The sequence below is a fragment of the Prionailurus bengalensis genome, chromosome C1 (genome assembly GCF_016509475.1).
Source record: "Prionailurus bengalensis isolate Pbe53 chromosome C1, Fcat_Pben_1.1_paternal_pri, whole genome shotgun sequence".
NCBI lineage: Eukaryota > Metazoa > Chordata > Mammalia > Carnivora > Felidae > Prionailurus > Prionailurus bengalensis.
Window position 1 is genome coordinate 96814305 of NC_057345.1, and position 15027 is coordinate 96829331.

General features: G+C 41.3%; 1 protein-coding gene and 1 long non-coding RNA gene across 2 annotated transcripts in view; one reads left to right on the forward strand and one right to left on the reverse strand.

Annotated features, from left to right (window-relative positions):
• The window catches only part of LOC122480952 (monocarboxylate transporter 1), a 46108-nt gene extending 35718 nt beyond the window's left edge, over positions 1 to 10390 (reverse strand). The window contains exon 1 of the mRNA XM_043575872.1: positions 10065 to 10390. The gene's annotated coding sequence lies outside the window, so the exon portion shown is untranslated. The remainder of the gene's footprint in view (positions 1 to 10064) is intronic.
• Positions 10391 to 10521: 131 nt separating this feature from the next.
• Positions 10522 to 15027, forward strand: part of LOC122480953 — a 46134-nt gene continuing 41628 nt past the window's right edge. Inside the window, exons 1-3 of the long non-coding RNA XR_006296711.1 lie at positions 10522 to 10638; positions 10924 to 11022; positions 13152 to 13231. This is a non-coding gene — a long non-coding RNA (uncharacterized LOC122480953). The remainder of the gene's footprint in view (positions 10639 to 10923; positions 11023 to 13151; positions 13232 to 15027) is intronic.

A 15027-nucleotide genomic window follows, 5' to 3' on the forward strand; every position in this document is an offset into this window, starting at 1 on the left:
GGGCTCAGTTGGTTAAGCGTCTGACTCTTGATTTCAGCCCAGGTCATGATCTCACAGTTTGTGGGTTCAAGCCCCATGTCGGGCTCCACACTGACCAGTGCACGGCCTGCTTGGGATTCTCTTTCCCTCTCTCTAACCCTCCCCTATCCATGCTCTCTCTTTCAAAATAAATAAATAAACTTAATAACACCAACAACAAAAAGATCTAATCAGTCTCACTTTCTGAGTTATTACTACACCAGCAGATCTTGGCCTTTTTAATGCTTCATTTTTGCCTGTTTCTCAGACTGAAAAATTGGCTATATTCTATGCTGAGGCCAAGTCCTGTTCCCTTTCACATGCTAATTTGTTTCTTGCTTGGGCAAGAGTTTCCAAATACAGACCCATTTCACATTATATAAAACAAAGAGTGTGAATAGTAGCAAAGAAGGGGAAGTTGGAGACTATATCCTTCAACAGCATGTTCTCTTTGGCAGAATTCCAGATTATACTCTGGAATACCTGAATATGTTGTTTTTCTTCAGCAATCCAAAAATATATTCACCCAATCAGTATCTAAGTGAGCCATTTCAATTTATTAGTGTAAGACCTACCTTGTTTCAGAATTTGAAAAAAAATGTACTAGCTAGACTAAAATTACAAATAGATATGTTGTCGGTGTTGTGTCATTTATATTACTTTGAATATAAATGAGTATTTGAACACAATAGGTGATATTTCTGCTAGAATCTATTTCACTCCCAGTATTCTGAAGCCTAATGGGGAGTATAAGTGGATTACAATTCATTAAAAGATAAACAAAGAAACCTTTTCCTTTTCTTGCAAAAAGCAGATCTGAACTATTCACTGGCAGAAATAATTAACACTATACTTATTTTCACATAAAAATATCTTAAGTTTCGAGGACTAGAAACAACAGAGTAACATACTAACATTTCATTTCAAAGCTTTATTTTCATTCTGAATGTTCTCAAACCACATTTTATTTTTTTAAAGTTTATCCATTTATTTTTGAGAGAGCATGAGTGGAGGAGGGGCAGAGAGAGAGGGAGAGAGAGGATCCCAAGCAGTTTCTGAGCCAACAGCACGGATTCCAGAGGGGGCCTGAACTCACGAAACTGTGAGATCATGACGTGGGCTGAAATGAAGAGTCGGATGCTCAACTGACTGAGCCACAGTTTGAGGTACTCCTCAAAGCACACTTTAAACTATATATTCTTTCATCCCTTTCTAGTAATTTCTTGTACACATAGTCACTATTTAATAAATATGCCCTGAATGAGTTTGAACTTCATTAAGTTCAAACTTTGACCCTCGTTATCTCAAAAAACTAAGTTGTTTTGTTTGTTTCATCAATAACAAACCACACAAGAGTATTAAATTTGAGTATTGTTTGTTTGGAATTAAATCATTACCCACCATTCTCAAATGTGCATTTGCAAAGCTTTTTTAGAAGATATTCATAGACAGTAAAGATGTAGGAAACAATCAGCAGACTACAATTAAACTGAAATAGTCTTTTTAATTGCTGACATTATAAATCTTAGATTATATTGTCTTTAAGATAATTATCAGTTCCGGGGCACCTCAGTGGCTCAGTCAGATTGGGCGTCTGACTCCTGATTTTGGCTCAGGTTGTGATCTCACAGTTAGTGAGATCAAGCCCAGTGTCAAGATCTGTGCTGAGAGTGCAGAGCCTGCTTGGGAATTTCTCTCCCTCTCTCTATGCCCCTCCCCCGTCTGTGCTCTCGCTCTCTCTCTCTTTCTCAAAATAAATTAAAAAAAGATAATTATTAAGTTCCTTTACTAAAAATATACAACTTTCAAATTAATGTTTTATTTTCCTAGAAACCACAGTAATTGTTAAACCATTCTTTTTCCCTCTACTAACCCCATCAGGTAGTTTTCCAAGTAACAGAGTAAATACATACAACATCATTACACAATCACAACAGACTGAAGTAAGGACGTGTATTTCTAATCTACAGAGCAGGTATTTCAAACCTGACTTCCACTGACCTCTTTAGGGGTTCACTTAGTTGAGCAAAATAAAAAACCCTACATCTAATAGAGCGAGCTTGTGAAGTTAAGATCTGAAGCAATTTGAAGCACCTTTGCTGATATATCCAAAAGAGGGCAAGAAAACTCCAAGTCAATGAAGACACCCCCTGTTCCATTTACATTATGGTGTATTTTTTAAGTAAGCTCCAAGCCCAATGCAGAGCCCATTGCAGGCTGATAACAAGACCTGAGCTTAGATCAAGAGTCAGGACACTTAACCAACTGAGCCACCCAGGTGCCCCTAACTACGGCATTTAGAACAGAATTTTGGGTGTACCTGCCTGGCTCAGTCCATGGAGTGTGTGATTCTTGGTCTCAGGGTCATGAGTTCAAGCCCCATATTGGGCCTAGAGTTTACTTAAAAACTTTTTTTTTTAATTTAAAAACAAATTAAAAAAAAACATTTCGGATATATTAATTTTAAGTTATATAAACATATACTTCCTCAATACAAAGGAAAATTATTCTGCCCATATTTGTGGAAATCATCTTACTAGCCCTTAGCAAACACAAGTATTTTGTTCCCTACCATTTATGAGGTCAAAATTTATGATGATTTAGTACACAGAAGTCAATGGCCAAATAATTTACATAAACCTGTGACATCATGATTTGTATTGTATATTCCATCACAGGTTCTGGCTAACTAGTCTTCTATCAGAATACACATACAAGAATATAAACAGGAGTCCTTAGGCTCTTTGGTGCCTTTGACAGATTCCTTTGACAGTTTGGTAAAAACTGTCATTATTCTTGTTAGAGTGAGGTTTTTAAATGCATAAAATACAAACGTATAATTGTCAAATGTATAATTGTCAAAATATTTTTAATTGATATATACTTTTTAATTGATATGTCCTTTCAAAATTAACAAATTAGATAAAATCTAGTAGGTCTAAGAACCACAGTAATTTTGAAGTAATGACAAGTTTAAATAACTTTAAGATGGCTACAATCACATTATGATATGAAAATATGTGATTTCTATTGGTGACAGTCACCAGGTACTACTAAAACTACTATAGCTTAGTTGTAGCTATAGTTGCCTACACTCATAGTTGAAATAAATCTAAATTTTACTTAGAAGTTAATGAAAAGGTGTAATTTTTTTCTTTAGCCAAGTTCACAGACTCTCTGAATTCCATCCATCAGGGAGGACCAATCTGCAGATTCTAGGGTACAAACCCTTGATACGGGAACAGAAGAGAAAGTCAATACAGTAACAGTTTTGAGTCTCAAAACTATTCGAGGCAACTTAAAAAGCCCTGTTACAAGTATGCTTATCATGATGAGCACTGAGTAACGTATAGAATTGTTGAATCACCATTTTGTACGCCTGAAACTAACATAGCACTGTATATTAACTATATTGGAATTTAAAAATTTAATAAAAAAGAAGTTCCATTACTATCCAAAACAGTAACACACTAGAGCAGTATTATCAGACTTTCATTTACTCAATAGTCTTTGGTGATTTACATAGGAAGAGAAAATTAAAGAGAAAAAGGTATTTTTCTTTTCTTTAAAAAAATTTTTTTGTCTTTTATTTTTGAGAGAGAGGGAGGGGCAGAGAGAGGGAGACACAGAATCCAAAGCAGGTTCCAGGGTCCTCACTGTTAGCATAGAGCCCGATGTAGGGCTTGAACTTATTAACTGCGAGATCAGGACCTGAGTCAAAGTCAGACGCTTAACCAACTGAACCACCCAGATGCCCTTTTCTTTTCTTTTTAAGTGTTTATTCAGAGAAAGAGCACAGGGGAGGGGCAGAGAAAGAGAGAATCCCAAGCAGGTTCTGCGCTGTCAGCATAGAGCCCAACACAGGGCTCAATCGCACAACCTGTGAGATCATGACCTGAACTGAAATCAAGAATTGGATGTCTAACCAACTGACCCACTTAGGAGCCCCAAGAAAAAATACTTTTCAACCAATGATCAAATATGCAGCTTACAATGCTTGTATGTTTTGAGGAATTTCTCCTTCACAGGAGGACTAAGTCATTGTAATCAAATCAGATTAGATTCAACAACATTATGAGATGTGATTAGCAACAGAGTAGTGTGGACAAACAACACAGCTGGATCCCACTACTTCTGCATAAATGGTCAGTGGTACTCCTAAACTGCTCAGCCCTTTTGCAGCCAGTCTCGCTGTTGGTAGATGTGAACTCATGCTGTCATTGTGTGTGCTGTGACCTCAGAAGAGAAATCACCATTTCCTTAAGATTGTTATTGCTGTTTCATCACTTCTTTATAGAACACAAGGGTTCAAATATGTCACCTATACTAGTCTTGGCATAAAGATCCATTATAAAATGGATCCCATGACCAGGAAAAGAGAAAACAAAATTACAGGGGGAAAAAGCATGGAGAAAAATTTCAGTTTGTCAGTGCAAGTTAAAGGAAGAATAGCATACAACTTAGAAGGATAATTTGGAGTTATATATTGTAGAAGAGTTAAATCTATACAGGCAAATACTAAATTTGGTAGGCACTAGAAAGCTATGAGAAGGTTTTAATTAGAGAGATGACATGATCAGAACTGGCAGCACACTATAGAGCGGATTAGAGAAGGGGGATGGCAATGAGAGAAGGTATAAGGCCACGCCACAAATCATGGCAGCAGCCTAAACTAGGGAGTAGTAATAAAAATGAAAAGTAGAGTGGGGGAAGCAAATGGATACAACAAAGGAAAGGTTTGGCACTTAATTGCACTTGGTAGGGCAGGGGACCTACTAGAGAAGTATTAAGATGACTCAGAGGTTTTTAACCCTGACTACCTGAAAGAATGGTAATCAGAAGAAAAGAGTAGGTTGGGGGTGGGGGGTGTGAGGAATGAAGGGAAGTTGGGAACAGGCAGAGATAATGAACTTTAAGCAACATTTTAATTTTGAAATTCCCAAGAATTAGAAAAGCAGATCATTGATAAGAGTAATCAATCTCTATCCTCAAGGAATTTAAAATCTATAATGTGGTTACAGCTAGAAATTTAGATTTGGTAGTGATTCTACCAGAAACTCCCCAAAAGCTATGGGAACAGATAAGTTCTTCAAAGAAATAGCAGAGAAGACCAAAAGAAACCCTATCAATTTAAGAACAGAAATTCTAAATATCCCAAATAGTAAAAACCATTTGAAATATTAACATCAGGTGCTAAAAACATTTTAACAAAATACTGGCTTTTAAAGAAAATGAACCTTGATACACTTAAATACACCTCTCCAAAAAGACAGTGTCTCAATCACATAGGATATTGTATTAAAACACAAACTTTAACTTACCCTTACATTCAAAAACCACTTGGGGAAGGTGGTCAAAAGGTACAAACTTCCAATTATAAGAATAAGGGATAGGAGGTACAACATGGCAACTATAATTAACACTAATATGATACATATGAATGTTAAGAGACTAAATCCTGAACTCTATTTGGGACAAAAAAAAATTTTTTTTGCTTTCTTTTTATTGTATCTAATGAGCTGATGGATGCTAACTGAACTTACTGTGGTAATCACTTCACAATATATGTTACTCAAGCCATCATACTGTACACCTTAAACTTATACAATGATGTATGTCAATTATATCCCACGAAAACTGGGGGTGGGGGGAAAAGCCCTACTTCTCTTTATAGAGGTATTCCAGTTGATCAACTGAGAAGGAATGTTAGAATTAGAGGGCATTTGCAAACCACTAATGAAAAAATGGAACCATGGCATTAATATAGCAGAGTCAGTAGCAACCAAACATAGGCCTCCTGATGGAAATATACATCATCATCTACGGATTATATTTGCCCTCTCCCCCACACTGTCCCTACCCTCAGAAATCAAACCTAAACAGATCTAAGTATGCTCAAATCTTAAATCTAGCCACCAATTTACAGGAAATACAGGGAATCAAGAGACATGTTGAACTAGAACATATTAAAACTATTCCAGAGGGACAGATTCAACTAAATGCAGAATGAGGGAAACTTTAAGAAAAATAACCTGGTTCCTTCAGCAAATAAATTACGAGGAAAATGAGAAGGCGGGGGGGGGGGGGGGGGGGGAACTGCAGGTTAAAATACATACCAACCAAATGTAATGTGTGATTGTGTTTGGATCCCAAACCAAGCAACCTAGTTATTTCAAACAATTTAGGGGGACACCTGGCTGGCTCAGTCCATAGAGCATGGGACTCTTGATCTCGAGGTTATGAGTTCAAGCCCCATGTTGGGTATAGAGCTTACTTTAAAAAAGGGGAAAAAATGGGGCGCCTGGGTGGCGCAGTCGGTCAAGCGTCCGACTTCAGCCAGGTCACGATCTCGCGGTCTGGGAGTTCGAGCCCCGTGTCAGGCTCTGGGCTGATGGCTCAGAGCCTGGAGCCTGTTTCCGATTCTGTGTCTCCCTCTCTCTCTGCCCCTCCCCCGTTCATGCTCTGTCTCTCTCTGTCCCAAAAATAAATAAACGTTGAAAAAAAAAAATTTAAAAAGGGGGGAAAAAAAAAAAACTTAGGAAAATTTGAATTTTCTGCTTATTTGATGATGTTCATTTTTACAGGTAAGATAATGGTATGTGGTTATGATATTTTGGAGTCATGTCTTTTAGAGACATACTGAAATATTTACAAATGAAATAATTGCATATCTAGGATTTGCTTCACAGTAACCCAGTAGCAGCTGTAGGGGAGCGGGAAAGGGTATAGATGAAACAGTACTGGCTCTCAATTGTGTATGAAATTTTCAATAATAAATTGTTTAGAAGGGAATAAGTAAGTGGGGCGCCTGGGTGGCTCAGATGGTTGGGCGTCCGACTTCGGCTCAGGTCATGATCTCGCGGTTTGTGAGTTCGAGCCTCGCATCGGGCTCTGTGCTGACGGCTTGGAGCCTGGAGCCTGTTTCGGATTGTGTGTCTCCCTCTCTCTCTCTGCCCCTCCCTGGCTCGCACTGTCTCTCTCTCAAAAATAAATTTTAAAAAATACTAAAAAAAAAAAAAAAATTTAAAAGGGATTAAGAAAAAAAATCACTATCAATAACCCCAACGGAACTAAAAAGACAGGAATGGATTTGTTTTGTTTCCAACACTCAAACCTGAGCAGCCCTGGGCTAGTCACATGTCTTAAATGTCCCCATTGATTAAAGGGAGATAAATACCATCTAATAAATCTGTAAAATCATATTTGGTCAAGCTAGAAACCTATGAGATATTGTTAACTCTTCTGGATGTCCCAGTCTCTCCCATCTGGTCTGCCACAGAATCCTGTGTGTTCCCTCTCTCTTCCATCCTCCCACTACTGCCTATCACTGTGGTCTCACACATTCCAACAGCCTCCCCATCAGCCTATTCCCCACATTGTATACAGAATGATGCTTGTATACAGAATGATGCTCCTAAAACAAAAAATGTGATCAGGTCATTCCCAGTCCCACTTAAAACCCTTAAACTGCTTTAGACTGCCTTCAAGGCAAGAGTGCTTCCTTAAATTTTTGACGTAGTCCCTTCCCAAATTCCTTAAAATAACTTATAAGGCCATTATCTGAGATTATCTACCTCTCCAACTTTCATCTCTCCTTAATCTCCCTTCTCCCTCTATGCTTTAGCTTTGATTAAATTCTTGCAGTTTTTCCAATGTACCCTGTACTCTGACTGCAGTTTCAGTATTCACGTCTGGAATGCTCTTTCCACCATCACTTCCTGGCTCAGTTAGCTCCTAACCTTCAAGTCTAAAAAGCTAAGTACCATTTCTTCAGAGAGGCCTACCCAGATCGCTTCTATACTAAGTTGGGTGTCTTCTCGTATCTCCAGAATACACTATTTGGTTCTTTGGGAACTGCACTTCCTCTACCAGGACACTCAATACTTGTGGTAATCCACCTTTACCTATCTATCTGCCCTTTAGTTAAACTACAAACTCCAGAAGGGATAGGGCTGGAACTTGTTCACTGCTGAATCCTAAGTCTTTCCTAGTGCCTAGTAGCTAGTACCAAATTGCTGAATACATAAATATTTATAACTTTCTGGTTTATTTTTCTTATAACTAAGTTCCATCTTCCAAGTCTTCATCTGCAATAAAAAAAGACTGGCCATGTAGGCATTTACAGGACCTAAATCCTACAAAGGAATGTACTATAAAGTAGACTGAAAACACAATGGGAATGAAGAACATAAATTGGGAAAAATTACTCAAAATAATTTCAGTATAATTTATAACCACATTAACAATTTTACAGAAAGCTCAAGAGTGCCAATCTGATTAAATGAGAGTCAAAAGACACATTAATTCCCACCCAAGTATTAACAAGTTTTCAGACCTAGAATGTTAAGTCACTTAACTTCTCCAACCTCAGTTTCCTGATGTGTAAAATAAGAGAATCTCACTAGGTAGTGATTAAGATCTTTTCCAGGGCTAATATTATATGCATTAATATTTAAAAGATGAAAACACATGTAAACTATTGAAACATTATCAACTGGTTTCATCCTATGACCTTTTACCCCTTTTTTTTTTATCTGCTTAGGGATGTTATAGCCTGTTATGTTACCTTTAAACCTACTCGGCTATAAAAATCTCACAAAACGCTCTCCACACCATTAACTTAAATATTTAACAAGAGTCACTGTGGTATGATTAAAGAACAGCATTTATCTAAACCCTGAATTACTCAAGTATGTTAAACTTTTAAATAATACTTACCCATTACTTATATTAAACGCTAGATGTCTTGAATTCCTGATATTTTCCATGGCAGTTTGAAGGCAAAGTTGTACTTCAGGGCATAAGACTTGGATTTATGGGCACAATTTAATGCCAAACTAAAAAGCTGAAGATTCATAGTTTAATTCACTCATAGGTCTGGTAACTGACATTGAAGTTGTTTATTAATGCCTAATTCCTGGTCATACTCTTCCAAACTCTCACACAATTCAGAGTTCACCCTATCACGACATTCCAGTAGTTACTAAATCCACATTTGTTTCATTAGGGCACTGACGTGTACACATTTTATTTCGAAACCGGAATAACTTTTGAAAAAAAAAAACTAGCTATGGTAAGCTCTGTAAACATTCTACTGTTATCAGTAGACGCCTAGGTTGTAAGCAAACGATGGAAACTCCAGTCAAGTAGAAATCCGTTTGTTTCTTGGTTGAAAATCATTTCAAAGTAGTTTTGGCAACTGCGTGTCACACCAAATAAGTCATGGCAAGGAAATGAAATGTTAAAATGCACGTGGGGAAAAAAGGATGTACTTGGAACAAACCGAGTGCATCTGACCAAGTGTAACGCTATCCTTCAGACTGCTCTCAACAGGGCCACCTTCAAGCCCAGGAGCGCGAGGGCGCTACAGCTGACGTTCCGCAGCCACAGGTTGAATGACAAAGAGCCTCCGTCAGCACCAGTCCCGGGGCCGGCCAGCTGCACTGTTCCCTCCGCAAAGTCCACGCGAACCCTGCAGTCACGCCTTAGCTGCAGGGACTGCGGCTCCCCCAACCACCCTCGCAAGTCACCAGGTGGGGCAAGGATTGGCTGGCCCAGAAGGTTGGGGCGGGCATGCCACGAGTCCAAAATAACTCCCGCCCCGAGTCCCTTCCCTCGGATCAGAACGCGGCCAGGAGAGCCGGGAGGCACCACGTGAATCAGCCCCACGTCGTCCCTTTTCCAAATCAAAAGCATCTCTTGAGAAGACTCCTGAAGGCTGGGGAAAAGCGACTTTCCCAAGGTCACCGGCACCAAGACCCAACTCCTCGGCCAGGCCGGTAGCCGGCACCTGACCACGGGGGCCGCAGCTCAGCGGGGCGAGGCGCTGTCCCCACCGCCTCAAGGTCTCCTTCACCAACGCCGCGCTCCGGGGCCACGCGGCGGCCCGCGGCCACGATGCCCCTGCCGGGCCGCCTCCCTCCCCCGAGACTCAAGTCTACATGCCCCCCACCCCCTGGCTCCCGAGGCTCCCTCCCACCCGCGAGGGCAGTAGGGGCACCGCGGGGTCCGCGCCGAGCGCCGCCGCCGGCCGTTACTCAACTAACCGTTATGCGCGGCTCGCGGCGCCGAGCGTGTGCGTGACGCGGCTGGAGTTCCGCAGGGCCCAGGGTCCAGGTCGCGTCCTTCACCAGCTGCCTCGTTCGCTCGTTCGGGAACCCACGCGGCCGGTTGGTCACGTCGCAGCTCGCCAGCACTTTGTGGGGCCGGGCCCGTGGCGGGGCTGCCTTATAACCCGCCGGGACCGGAGCATGCGCACAGGGGGCGGAGTCGGCCCTCCCGGCCGCCGCCCCCTCCCCCCTATACATACGCCCGAACCGCGACTCGCGCCTCCACACGCTCGCAGGCGCGCGCGCCCGCCCGCCCGCGCGCGCCGGCGCCCCCTCCCCGCCACGTGACCAGCGGCTCAGCACGACCCGCGATTTGCACCCCCGCTACGCGGCACGGATGGAGCCGCAGCGCTCCTCTGCGGAGCTCGCCCCTCAGGTCCTCAGTCCAAGGAGCTCGCGGTGACTTACACGCGTGCGGGACGCCGGCGCCGGCCTACCCCTCAGTCTCTGGCAGAGAAAAGGGAAAAGCCGCGAAGGACGGATGGGGCGTACCCCCGGGGGCCTGACTCAGGTGTGGGGGGCGACGGGCGCGCGCGCGGGGGAGCCGGGAAGCTGCTGGAAGAGGAGGGGCTGGGCGGGGTGTGAATGGATGCGGGTGCACCTCGGGCCCGGGAAGAGGCCGAGGGGCGGGCGGTGCGCGCGCGGGCTGTGGCCTCCGCAGAGTTGGGTGAACTCGGGGAAGTCACCCAAACCCTCAGGGCCTGTTTCCTGTTCTCTAAAATGGCAACAGTAGTAGATCCGACCTCATAGGCGCTTTTGGTGGTTTTGACGAATTTATGGAACTTTCTTAATACAGAGCCTGCCCTGTGGTATTTGGTGGATGGTGGTGGTTAAACACAGGAACCGGGAAGGAAGAGCGGCTCAGAGGGTGGAGACCCCCGTCTCTAGGGGGAAGGTGTGTATGCCAGAAACGGGGAGACAAGGGAATGCAAAAGCCAAATTTCTATGGACACCAAATGTTCGGGACAGGACATAATCAGAGCTAGCAGTTTTGAGGGACCGATTATATACTTAGCAGTTCACCTGAATTATCCTCATAATCTTATGAGGTCGGTAACTATTATTAACATTTTACAAATAAGGGACCTAAGGCTTAAGAGAGGTTAAGTAACCTTCCAGAGGTCACAGAGTAAGTGGCCAACACCTACAGTCAGACTCCAGAGCCAGATTTTGTCCTAAGAGCCATTGTAGTTTCTTGAGCAAGTCCTGACAGGGGAAGTGGTTCTGTTTAAGTGATCAGATTGAATAATTGTGAGGTGTCTCTGAAGTTGGCCTTCAGGAAATACCAAAAATGTATGAAGGCCCCTGCCTTCAGAGAGTTTACAAATTTTAGGGGACATCTCCCATTCAGGCAGAAGAAATCAGCCAGCATTTGATGACCATTTGCTCTTTCCCCCAACCGAGTCCTTCCTTCCTCCTCCCGCCCTTGATTCTCACAAAAACCCTGTGAGATTGGCTCTAAGGTTTTGTTTTACAAGTGAAGAACTGAGATAGAAGAGTGGGGATTGAAGGGTCCGGTTCTGAGAGGTGATTGTGCTTTCCCCTTACCCACTCTGCTTTTGTTTCACACAACGAAAAGTTTTCAGTAATAGTTCAACACCTTAGAAGATGGTATGGAATCTATGGCCAAGTACTGCATGTGAGCAGTAATTAATTGCTTCTCACCTTTGATAAATGCTGAGAAGGAAGGCACTTTAGGCCATGGGGGTGTCTAGGACTTAGAACAGTAGTGCTTTAGGATTGTTAGGGTGGTAGCAGCATTCATGGTAGGAGAATTGAGTTAAGAAGACAGCATGGGACTGGTTTGGACATGAGCTTATCAGGGCCCGAACTATAGAATGGAGTGGGAAGCAGTAGATTAAGATGATTCTAGGAAACCCGAAAAGAAGACTTATATAGGGTGGGATGGGTTTATATTATCAACCCAGGAGCCAGATCTCCACAGTTTCAATTTTGATACTTGGCACTTATAAGCTCTATATCCTTAGGCAAATTATTTTACTCTCTAAGCCTCATTGTCTGCTTTGTAAACCAAGCATAGTACCTACCTCCTAGGGTTGTTATAATAAAAATACTATTTACTTAAGTGTTTGGCAGAAAGTAAGCACTAAATAATTGTATAACCGTGGAAACCCATGAAACCGAGCCCTAAAGATTAATCCTAAAGGCACTTCACTTGAATAGACCCCTTCCAGGACCTGACAGGGGCCCTAATAATGTGTTCACAGGATTATATTAGTGTTCTATTGTAATTTTGTATTCCTTTTCTTGAAAATGTCCACCAAAATTGTGTATGCTGCGTGTTCCACAAAATCTGGATCTGTCCCTAGTAGAAACTGTAGTGTTGTGAAGAGTACATACTTTGGGATCAGAAGGTTTGTTCCCATAATTTGCTATTGGTGTTACTCTGGACAGTTAATTCATTGAACCATTGAACTCTTCTGGGCCAGGTAAATTGGAAATAATATCTATCAGCCCAAGCTATTGTGATAATCAAGTAAGAGTATATGCAGAAGGGGTTGGTAAAACTTGGAAAGCACTCCACAAGTGTTTATGATTAACATTATAATTTGTTCATAAAGTGCATAAGAGGGAAAGATCAAAAGCAAGGAAAAGGTTCTTAGCTGAAAAAGTAGAAACAGGGTGGGTGAGCTGGCAAAACTGATGAAATAATACAGGTAAAATGTTTTTCTGCCAAGTTTCTTCCTGATTAATCCATGAGACATCGAAGAAATAAAATTGTAGTAGTTGCAGGATCAGAAATTTAGAGCCGAGAGGAGGTTGAAGATCATCTGACACAACCCACCACATTTTACGGAAATGGAAATTAAGGTCCAGAGAGCGAAAAGATTTTTCTAAGATCACTCATCTAATAAATGGCATGTACCAAGTAATCTTTAAGATAAAAAGCATTTCATGGTGGGGTCTTTCAGAATCATTACATCAAAACCAGAGAAGGCATGATATTCTCTAGTAGCTTTTGGTTTTATCATGAAATTCTTCAGATTCACCTTCCTGTTTTAGAGGCTGATAGACTGGATGATGCATGGGTAATCTGCTGTTGGCAAGCTTGTTAAGTGAGCAAAACTTCTGAAGATTTTAAGGTAAGAGTTATAACCAGAAATTTGTACTGGGATGAGAAAAGCAAAAAATTTGAAAATGTGTAACAGTTACTATTTAAGCTGAGTAAGTTATCCAGTTGCTTTATCTAAAAAGGAAAATAATAAAATTATAATTTATTTTTTCTGGAATTAAAATACTACACTTACATTCCCCTTAATTATTCCATCATTTGTCTGTGTTAGGAAATAGGAAGATGCTGTTATTCACATTTCACTAGCACCAAACAAAGCAGGAAAGGGTTTTTTATTATAAACACAACAATACTTAATTGATTAATAAAAATTCCCCATTTATAATTTATGATAACTCAAAACAGAATATAGGAAATGAAATCTGAAATTTGCTTTCAACCAAATTGCCTGAGGCTCTGTTTGTATGTGGCAGTCCAGTTCCTATACCCTTACTCCATTCGTGGTTTGATACAGCTTGTCTCCTGCTGCTTCTCTCTGCCAGCACAGAGACAGTTTTGGTCTATGGTCTTTCTAATCTATATCATTGTTTAGGATCTTTCCTGGTAAGCATTCCTTCTAGGCATGGCCCCCCGTATTTGCCAGACCTGTCTACCTCCTTGATCCTGGCTAACCCTGGGCTTCTTCCTTCCTTTTACCTTTTCTCCCTCCTTCCTTCCTTACCTTTCTTCCTATCTTTAGTATTCTAGGCAGATGGGGTAGGGATTGGAAATATAATAATAATAATAATAATAATAATAATAATAATAATAAATTGGTGTTATAATTAGGGAGTGCTTACTATATGCCAGGCATTGATCTTAGCACTTCATATAGTAATTCATTTACTATTCATAAAAATACTATGAACTAGGTACTGTTATAATCCCCATTTTACAGACAGATACAGATACAAGAAGTTAACTTGCTTAAGGGCATATAATATTTTCTGGAATCATCAGGAAGTATTCATTTAGTTTTCACCAAAAATAGAGGAGCAGAAATGGTTATAAATAACTATTAATACCATAGGAAACTAATCCCTAGAGTTTGAAGACCTCTTGATTTAGGAAGATCCTGTTCTAGTTTCCTTCTACCCATCACAGGGCTAAACAATCCTTATAAAAGCTGTTGGCCACAAAATCTGCCTTTGAAACCAGAAAGTGCACTGCAGGAAACTACTCCCTGATTATCTGAATTTGGGATAGTTGTGAGCCTCTAGGCAGTAAGTTGGGGGTGGAGACATTGGGACATATTTTTTAAAGCTTAATTTTAAGATTACTTGTATTCCAGGAAGTTCTGGGTGTCCTGGCGCCTATATTCCATGCTGTAAGATCTTTCATTGTGAGAACTTGGATCTTATGGGTCTTTCCCAACAGCAGCAGCAGGCAGTTGGAAATTCTGAACAGCTGCACCTCAAGCTTGATGTGAGTTAGAAGAGGGGTGCATGCAATGAAGGAGACCTCTTAGATCATAATGATTAGCTTTATGTATCCACCTGCCTGGGTAGCCAGACCTGGGTGTTCTAAGTGGACCTTGATGCTGCTGCACTGGTGAATGAGATGAGGCTTAAATAAAGCATGAACTTAATCTGTGGTGACCTCTGAGAACTGTGAATCTGCCACAGTGCCCCGTGCCACACAATATCTATGACACCTGTGCCCAAGTGAGGTCCAGGAGCTACCAACCTCACTTCTGAGCTGTGTATTAATAGAGTGAAGCCTCCTCCCTCCCCCCACCACCTTACATTTTGCACAAACCATGAGTTCAGATGTTATGCCTGCTGTGCTTTGGTAGGATTATTTTTACGGCCATAGAGTGAAGTTATA